The sequence below is a fragment of the Alligator mississippiensis genome, chromosome 1 (assembly GCF_030867095.1).
Source record: "Alligator mississippiensis isolate rAllMis1 chromosome 1, rAllMis1, whole genome shotgun sequence".
In the NCBI taxonomy this organism is placed as follows: domain Eukaryota; kingdom Metazoa; phylum Chordata; order Crocodylia; family Alligatoridae; genus Alligator; species Alligator mississippiensis.
The window spans coordinates 475,149,688-475,159,850 of NC_081824.1; the positions used below are offsets into that span (position 1 = coordinate 475,149,688).

Consider the following 10,163-nt stretch of genomic DNA (forward strand, 5'->3'; position numbering starts at 1 on the left):
GAAGAGGTCCAGATCCCTTAGTCGCCCCTCACAGGGCTTAGCCTGTAAACCCTTAACCGTACAAGTGGCTCTCCTCTGGACCCTCTTGAAGCTGTCCACATCCTTCTTAAAGTATGGTGCCCAAAACTGGACGCAGTACTCCATCTGGAGTCTGACCAGTGCCGCATAGAGGGGAAGTGTCACCTCCTTGGTTCTAGTTGTCATGCATCTGCTGATGCACGATTAAGTGCAGTTAGCTTTGCTGATGATTTCGTCACACTGACGACTCATGCTCATCTTGGAGTCCACTAGGACTCCGAGATCCCTTTCCGCTTCTGCGCTGCTGAGAGGGTCATTTCCTAGCCAGTAGGTGCGCTGGATATCTTTACGTCCTAGGTGCAGTACTCTGCATTTGTCCTTGTTGTACTGCATCCTGTTGTGTTCAGACCACTTTTCCAACCTGTCCAGGTCTGCCTGCAGTCATTCCCTACCCTCCAGAGTGCTTACTTCACCCCACAATTTGGTATCATCTGCAGACTTGCACAGAGGACACTTCACGCCCACATCCAAGTCACTGATGAAGACACTGAAGAGTACAGGTCTAAGGACTGAGCCCGGTGGGAACCCACTACCCAGATGCTTCCAGGTCGATACCGACCCGTCTGCTACCACTCTCTGGGTGCGACCCGCAAGCCAATTTGCCACCTGCCAGACCGTGTAAACATCTAAGTCACAGCCTCTTAATTTATTTAAGAGAATGGGATGAGATACGGAATCGAAGGTCTTCCTAAAATAAAAAAAACCAACATCCACCTCTACTTCTGCATCAGCATTTTGTGACCTGGTTATAAAATGAAACCAGATTAGTCAGGCATGATCCACCTGCTACGGATCAATGCTGGTTGCCCTGCTGCATTATTTTTCCCGCTGGACTCCCACAAATATGATCCTTAATAATCTTTTCAAAGACTTTTCCAAGGATGGAGGTGAGGCTGACTGGCCTATAATGACTTGTATCCTCTTTCCTCCCCTTCTTGAAAATGGGGACCACATTGGCCCTTTTCCAGTCCTCTGGGACCTGACCCGAGTGCCACGAGTGCTCAAACAGCCGTGCCAGTGGCTCTGCAATGACACCGGCAAATGCCTTCAGTACTCGCGGATGCAGCGCGTCTGGGCCTGCTAACTTAAACACATCCAGTCCATCCAAGTGACTCTGCACCACGTCAGCGCCGACAGTTGGTAGGCTGGTATCCCTCTGATCCCATCTAAGAACCTGTTAGGAGACTGATCTTGACCCTTGTTCAAGGACACTGAGGCAAAAAACTCATTGAATAGCTCAGCCTTGTCCCCCCTGTCTGTCACTAATTGCTCGTGTTTCTTCAGTAGGGGTCCTGTGCTGCCCTGCGCCTTCGTTTTGCTCCCTACATACCTGACAATAGACTTCTTGTTGTCTTTAATTTGTGTTGCCAGCCTCAGCTCTGTAGTTGCTTTGGCCTTTCTAACTGCCACCCTGCAAGTGCGGGCCAAGTAGATACACTCCTCCTTGGTAGCTTCCTCCTGCTTTCACCACCTATATGCCTTCTTTTTTTTTTTTGCCCTTAGGCTCTTCTGGATGTTTGTGTTTAGCCAAGGAAGTTTTTTGGCCCCTTTCTCCCCTTTCCCTCGCACTGGGATCATCTCCCTCTGTGCCTGAAGGATCACTTCCTTTAGGAACGACCTCCCTTCCTGGACTCCCATCTCGCCAATACTCCTCTCCTGCAGTGCATCGCTGGTTAAACTGAGCACACTGAAGTTAGCCTTCCTAAAGTCAAGCACCTCCATCCTATTATTATCTTACCCACTCGACGCCGTATGATAAATTTGATTGAGTGGTGGTCACTGTCCCCAAGGTGACCACGAATCTGTAGTTCCCCTACCAGGTCATCCCCCATAGCCAACACCAAGTCCAGTGGGACCGTATACTTCCTGCGTTAGGTGAGCGGTTGGATTTGGCTGACTGCTTTTCCCAGCAGATGTCAGGGTAGTTTAGGTCCCCCATGACAACCATGGCCCTAGACTGTACGGCCTCTGAGAGCTGCCGCAAGCATTCCCAGTCTAGCTCTGCTCCTTGATGTGGTGGCCTGTAGCAGACCCCCATCACCAGGTCCCTTTCCCCTTGACCTCCGTGTGTCCTAACCCACAATGCTTTAACTTTCTCTTAAGACTCCCTTCTGTGCACTCACCTGAACACGGTCTGAAACCAATGATGCTGATGCGCAGTTCAGACTCCTCCTGCTCTCCCCTCAACTAAATAGGGATGGGAGAAAACCCCTTCCCACGTCCCTACAGCTGGCCCAGGTCACCTTACTGCTGCTGCTGGTTCCTTACCACGGCACAGGCGCCAAGGGCGCACACACGCTTGCTTCAGCATCCCAAGTAAAAGTCAAATGCTCTAGGTGAGGCTTGAACTCACAACCTTAGCAGCACTTCCATAGGGTTGTTTTTACAAGTACCACATGCTAACCCACTGCACCACCAGAGCTGAACTGAAAGGCTCTTTGTCACTCTTTTAGAGCATTGGTTTAAAGTAATTGTATCTCTGCTATTGGCTTTTGGATTTAATAAAGACATTTGAACTGAATTACTGACACGCTCAACCAAATTCTAACACAACATACAGGGCGCATCTACATGTGTCACTATGGCAACTTTACTGTGCTGTGTGTGTGGCACATGATTATTTTTAGCCGCTACTTCACCGTAGTGGCGCGCTATACCAGGGGAGTGTGTTGCAATGGGGAGGTAGCTGCTGTTTGCGTGTAGATGCCCATGGATGCTACATCGCCAATTTTGTTTCTTATACTGCTGTTTTTCCAAATGTTTCTAATAAATCAGAGAAAACTAGGGTTGAAAGGGGTTCCAGTAACTCATCTAGTCCAACCCCTTGCTAAAAGCAGGACCATCCTTAATTTGATCATGCCAGAGACTTGTCGAGCCGGGCCTTAAAATCCTCCAAGAGTCCACCACCCTCTAGATAAGCCGTCCCAGCACTTCACCAATCTCTTAGTCAGAAAGTTTTTCCTAATGTCCAGCTTGTTCACATCCCTTCTGTAGTAGGGGGCACAAAACTGAGCACAGTACTCCACATGTAACCTCACCAGTGCAGAAAAGTGGGGAATAATGACTTCCCTCAGTGCTGACAACACTCCTACTAATGCAGCCCAGTATGCTGTTAGCCTTCTTGGCAACAAGCACACACTGTTGGCACCTATTCAGCTTATTGTCCGCTGTAACCCCCGGGTCCTTTTCTGTGGAGCTGCTGCTTAGCCAGTTGGTCCCACGCCTGTAGCGGTGCATGAGACTGTTCTGTCTTAAGTTCAGGACTTTGCACTTCTTCTTCTGGAGCTTTGCCTTCTTCCCCTGCATGGCTGGTTTCAGGCCTGGCCATTCTTCCTTCCATGGGACTGCTGTGGGGACAGGCATGCCCCCAACCTGCCGCTGTAGTGGGGCCTTGTCAAGCCCCTTGGGCTCGGGTTGAGGCTGACAAAGCCCCCTTTCTGCGCTGTCTTGGGGCTGGCGTGCCCCCTGCCTCCCTCTGCACAGATGGATGGGGCCCTGGCATGCCTTTGTTTAGAGCGATGTTTGAGCACCCCGTGGTTTGAGCACCCGTTTGTGTAGAGTTATGTTCTACCTGTGATGATCTAGGAAGTATGCAAGAGGCAAGGATTTTTGGGTGTGATTACTTTTATTGGACCAACTGAATGGTTGGAATTAAGTTAGACAAGCTTTCAAACGCAAAACGTTCTTTGTCAGTGTTTTAGAGCAGTTGCTTAAAGCAGGTGTAGTCAATCTGGGGTATGCCTACCCCTGGAGGTAATTTGAAAGGTCCCAGGGAATGTACAGGGGCGGGCGCAGATGTAGCACACCTGCTGCCTCACAGGAGCAGGGCCAGGGCGGAGGGAGAGCGGGGCCCACAGAAGCTGCGCTGCCGCTGCTCTGCCACTCACCGTGCCCCTGCTCTGTCTGGCCCTCGCCACCCCCCGCCACGTCTGACCGCTCGCCACCCCCACCTGCTCCGCATCCGGCTGCTCCCACCCCCCTGGGGGTACACTTTTTAAAGAAGGGGCTGCCGGGGGTACACTTACTAAAAAAAAGGTTGAAAACTACTGGCTTAAACTCACTATATATCTGCTATTGGCTTTTGGATTTAATAAAGACATTTTAGCTGGATTTAATAAAGACATTTTCCTGACATACTCAATCAAACTCTAACACAACATGCAGTGTTGTTCTGGCTTTTGAAGACTGCCCAGAAACCTGTGCTTTTTTATTAATTGCTGATCATTTTACAGCTTTTAGAGAAAAAGGAAATTAGTTAAGCTCTTTCTGAGTAGTAAGATACTCATGTTTATTAAAAGCTTAATGAAATTTGGGACAATAACGAAATAATACCTTTAAAATATTTTTTAGAAGTTATGCATTTATATTAGGGGTGTACCGATAGAGATTTTTGGGGCCGATATTGCTAGCTGATCTTTAAGGAGGCATATTTGCTGATACCGATCTGGTTTCCGATACAGCTACCTCCAGCTGGTTAACTCCGGTCTGGTGGAAGGGGAAGGAGAAGGAGAAGGGGAAGGGGAAGGGGAAGGGGCGTGGCGGGGGTGCAGATCAACGCCGCCTATGGTGAGGGAGGAGGCAGAGGGAGGTGCTGCCCAGGCGGGGTGCAGGGGACGTTGCCAGAGCTCGTGATAGGGGGCCAGCTGTCACCGCTGCTTGCAACCCGGGAAGGCACTGGGGGGACATGTGCCCCCCTGGATCTGTGTGGGACGGGGCAGGCTGCAGCCAGGACCGCGTGGGGCTCTTCTCGGCAGGGGCTAGGCTTGGAGTGGGTGCCGGCAGCGCTGGGAGGATGCTGCATCCAGCCCAAATTTTGCCAGGGCTCTGCTTCCAGCGCCACCACCGCCAGCCACTCGGTGCAGCCCTGGCTCAACGCCCCACCTCCACCCATGCACCAGGAAAACCCGGGGCTGCATTGGGCTGCTGGCAGCGGTGGCACTGGGAGCACAGCGGTGGTGAAATCTGGGGTGGATGCAGCATCCTCCCAATGCCACCGGCGCCCTCTCCGAGCCCAGCCTCCACCGGGAAGAGCTCCACGCAGCCCCGGCTGCAGCCCACCCTGCCGTGCACAGATCCAAGGGGCGCGCCCCCCCCCCCGCCCGTGTCCTCCCAGAGTGCAGGTAGCAGTGGGAGCCACCTCCCCCCACCACAAGCTGGAGCTCCCCCTCTCCACCCTGCCTGGACAGCACCTGTCCCCACCCCCTCCATCACCAGCGGGAGCCTTGATCTGCCCCCCACATGCCGCTTTCCTCCCCTTCCACCACACTGGACTTGCCAGCTGAAGGCAGCTCTCCACGCTGCCAGATGTGCTCCTTGCTTCCTGAGTGCTGTGCTGTGACTGCACAGCACAGGCATTTATCAGCCAAATTATCAGCCCCATCGGGCCGATATCCGATACAGCCAGTTTTATTTGTACTGATACCGATCCGATATCAGACCAAGGTATCAGTGCACCTCTAGTTTATATGATCGCTCACAGCGCTGCTAAGTGGTGCAAATCACAAGCTCTCTTATTGTACCTGTAGGCTTTCATATATGACTGCAAAGTTGCTAACTTTTCTTATATACAAAAAACTAGAACTCTGGGTTCCAAAATGATACCTTTTATTAGACCAACTGGAAAATGGCAAGAAAACTGTCCTTTTCTGCAGGCTTTCGGGATCAAAGTCCCTTCGTTAGGCTCTGGGAAAAGTGTAGATGTTACAAGATGGTAAAACGTCCCCATAGGTAGGAAAGAAACTTCATTTTTGCACAGAGGGAGCTGAAGATGGAGGGCCGTCCCTCTGGGTCCTTGAGAATGTCTTTGTGAGCTGTGCTGAGTAGCTCTTTGATGTGTAGGAACTTTTCTTATAACCTTTCAAGTAAAAATGCGAATTAAACAGATGCTTGGCTTGCATGTTAACATCCTATTTGTCAAAGTTGTAGTTCTTGTGCTGCTCTTTCTCCAAATTTTCCTCATAAAGATTTTTCATAATCAGCTATTAATTAGTACTTTTGCTTTCAAGTAACAGTTCAAAAAAATCAAAATGTATTAGCTGAGAGACTGCTCATTTTCAAATAAGAACAAAAAATAATCTTGTATTTTAACTTTTTCCCCCTCCAGATATGTCAGTTGACCAGTTTAATAGTGGATGGGATTAAGTTGTCCTTTTGGTGATACCAAGCGTACATTAGGTTTGAGTGTAACCTCCTAAATCCCTGTTGTGCTGTGCTCTTAATGAATAGCTTCACCAAGGTTTTGGTGTTAACGTGCAAGACTATTTTATCAACCTTTGTTAATTATAGAGTTTTGAAATTGTGCTCTGTCACGATTGATATTTTCAAAACTGTACATGTATTCTTGATGATGTACTAGCAGTAAGATGCACCGATAAAGATGTTTTGGGCCGATACCGATGGCTGATTGTAGACCATCCATATTGGATGATACTGATCCAATTGCCAAGATGCAGCCTGGCAGCTTGGAGAACGGCATTTGGCTGGTAAGTCTGTGGGGGTGAAGGGGTGTTGGGAAGGAAAGAGGCATGGGGGCGCAGATTGAGGTCCCCCGCAGTGAGAGAGGGAGTGGGGCTGGGGCAGGGGCAGGCACTGCCCAGCTGAAGTGGGGCAGGACGTGAGACGGAGCCGCAACTCATCCGAGGGTGGCAGGGAGGGAAGGGGTGGCTCCCACTCCTGCACGCGTCCCCAGGGCAGGCTTGTTTGGAGATTTTGGTGCCAGGAGATCAAGTGCTAGAATAAAGTCGTATATTAAAGACCATTAAATCACTAGTACCACGTAGCATTCATTCAGGAGCTGTAAAGAATGAAATGACTGAGCTTGTCTTGCATTTAAAAGCTTTTCTAACTTGATCTTAACTACACAGTGGATCCAGTAAAAAATATCACCCTAAGAAACTCTTGCCTCTCTCCTAAGAAAAATACAGTCTCATTAAAATCACCTATTATAACAGAGGGTTGTAAACTATACCTTACTTTTAAAACAGGGCTGAATGGTGGTCGTGGCGATTATAAACCCATAATCCATAGACGAGTGCTATCTTCAACTGTTTGAAGAAGTAAACAGATAAAAAAAGGGGGACAAGCCAGTGCAGCTTTTGTAACGGGAAACAATTTGTCTCTAGTCTTTTCTTTCATTTGAACAAAACCGGTGGATGAAACTGCAGTGGAAGAGGTCACAGAATCAGAGAAAATGAGGGTTGGAAGGGACCTCAGGAGGTCATCTAGTCCGAGCCCCTCATGAGGTGCAACTCCAGGTGTGCTTTGGCCCTCCTGATTTCGTCCCTGCATGCCAAGCAGTACTGTTATGCTCCTTCCTAGTCGTTGGTCCAACTTTCTACTTCTTGCACGCTGCCTTTTTGTGTTTTAGCGTGCTGAGAGTTCCCTGCTAAGCCGACCTGGTCATCTGCCATTCTTGCTAGTCTTTCTGCGCATTGAGACGGTTTATTCCTGTGCCCTCCGTCAGGTTTCTTTAAAATACAGCCAGCTCTCCTGGACTCCTTTTACTTTCAGATTGGCCTCCCAGGGGAGCCCGCCCATCAGCACTTCCTGAGTGAAGGGAAGTCTGCTTTTCTGAAGGGCGGGGCTCGTACCCTGCTGCCTGTCTGCCTCCTGATCCTGAACTCAGTCATCTCGTGGTTGGTGCTGCCCACGGTGCCATTCACTGATTGATTCCCCACCAATTCTTCTCAGTTTGTCAGCAGGAGGTCAGGAAGAGCATGGCCCCTACTTGGCCTCTGCACCGCTTGCACCAGGAGGTTGTCCCCAGCACTCTCCAGCACTTTCCTGGTGTGCCTGTGTGCTGCTGTATTGCCTTCCCAGCAGATGTCGGGGATTGAAATCCCCCGTGAGAACCGTGGCCCGTGATTGGTAAATCCGCTCGCTGTTTGAAGAAAGCCTCATCCACCACTTCCTCCTGGTCTGGTGGTCTGTAGCAGACACCCACCATGACATCACTCGTGTTGCTCTTCCCTCTGACCCGAACCCAGAGACTTCCTACAGACCTAGCTCCAGTTTCAGACCGGAGCTTTGAGCCGTTGTACAGATACTTGTGCATGTGCAATTCCTCCGTCTCTCCTCCGCTGCTTGTCCTTCCTGAACAGTTTATATCCACCCATTGCAGTGCTCCAGCCATGCGCGCTGTCCCACCAAGTCTGTTATTCCAGTCATGTCATGGTTCTGTGACTGCAAGGACTTCCAAGTCTTATTGCTTATTTCCCAAGCTTCATGCATGTGTGTACAGACACCTGAGGACCTAGCTGATTGCTCTGCTTTCTCAGGAAGAATGAGAGGCTTTCCTTTTCCCTCATTTTCCTGCACTTCCTCCAGGTCACCTGCTTCCCCACTTACCTCAGGGCTTTGGTCTCCATCCTCCAGCGCACAGAGTTTAAATTTTAAAGCCTTCCTCACTAGGTTAGTGAGCCCGTCTGGAAATAAGTCGTTCCCTCTCTTCGTCCTGTGTCTCCCTAGCAATCCTTCTTGGAACAACTTCCCTTGGTTGAAGAAGCCAAAGCCTGCTGGTGTCACTGTCTGTGTCGCCATGCATTGATCTGCAAGATGCGTCTGCTTCCGATCAGGCCCTTCCCTTTGACCAGCAGTATTGAGGAGAACACCACCCGAGTCCCCTTCCTCTTCACCCTGGCACCCAGAGCCCTGTAGTCACTTTTGATCTGCTCAGGGTCGCCCCTGGCAGTATCACGGGTGCCGACATGGATGAGCAGCATGGAGGTAGCCAGAGCCTGGATGAGTGTGGGTAACTGCTCCGTGACCTCTCAGGTCCAGGCTCCAGGGAAGCAGCAGAGCTCCTGAGACAACAGGTCAGGCTGGCAGACGGACGCCTCTTCCCCTAGAGGAGGGAGTCTCCAGCCACCCCCACCCTTCACTTCCTCTTGGTGGCAGTGGTCTCGACCCTCCCTCTCTTGGAAAGGCTTGGCCTGGCCTCTGCCACCGACGGAACATGCTCCTCCTCTGCTGCTGGGGCTTCACGTCTCTTCTCCAGGCAAACCGCTGCAGGTGGGCGTGAATATTTCTCCTTGCTGCAAGAGGTCACAAGCTTTCAGCTTCTGCCTTCCTTGGCGTTCAAGTCCTCTTCCTTCTCTAGTGCCGCCCTTGGCAGTCTTGTCACCACAGTAGAAGTATCCTCAAGCATCAAATTGATGAAGTTGTCATGGTGGAGGATGCTTTGGAGCCTCGCCACCTCCTCCTGTAGCTCTCTCGCCTGCTTCCCGAGGGGCACCACCTGAACGCGCGGCTCACATCACAGGCTCCCCCATCTCGCTGTCACTGAAAGGAACCTGCCAGCGGCAAACCCCGTGGGGTAGATGGTGAGCGCTCCTGCCTGGGTGGACACCTCACAGGTAGGAGCCCAGAGAGAGCTGGCAGTGGCAGTGGCTCGCGGATTTTGATGTCTTCCAGGCGTGTCGCTGGGTTTCTTAATCCGCTCCCTCTCTCTGCTCGCCCCTCTTTCCAAGCAGACCTTTCCTAGCAAACTCCCTTGTAAACTGGCCTCTGTGCTGCTCCTTGGTCCCAAAAGCTTCCCTTTCCCCTGCTAACCCGCTTCCTCTCTCCAAGTTTACGGTGAAGGAAGGTGAGGGAGAGCTTCCAGATAAATTACCTAGCAAACGCCGCCTCCAACTTCCCTCTCACTCTGGACTCCAGTTAAGCAAGGAGCACAAGAACTGGTCTAATTGCTGTGTTTTACCTACTTACACTAAATAGATGTAGATTAGGTACTCTCAATTAAAGAAAGGTCTTACATTAAAGGCTCCCCTTTAAAGAACGGGGGGCAAACTGACCTGTGAACTAACTTTAAAAAAACATATTATTTCTATATATAAATAGCTACATGTCTATATAAGTGTACCTCTAACACAGTGGTTCCCAAACTGTAGGTCACAACCCCAAATGGGCTTGAAACATCAGCAGGCTGGGGTGGCAGGGGTGGGGGGCTATGGGTGGGGAGCGAGGGGTCATGCTGAGGAATGGGGCCATAAATGGATCGTGCTGAGGAAAAGTTTGGGAGGCACTGCTCTGACAGCCTGCCTTGTGACTGCTGTGGTTTGCTTGACAGTCCAAACCACACTTTTACA

General features: G+C 50.7%; 1 non-coding gene across 1 annotated transcript; it reads right to left on the reverse strand.

The window, feature by feature from the left end:
- Positions 1 to 2,406: 2,406 nt before the first annotated feature.
- Positions 2,407 to 2,500, reverse strand: TRNAT-UGU (transfer RNA threonine (anticodon UGU)). Its single transcript has 2 exons — positions 2,463 to 2,500; positions 2,407 to 2,442 (listed from the first exon to the last, which is right to left on the reverse strand). It is a non-coding gene; the product is annotated as a tRNA-Thr (tRNA).
- Positions 2,501 to 10,163: the final 7,663 nt, after the last annotated feature.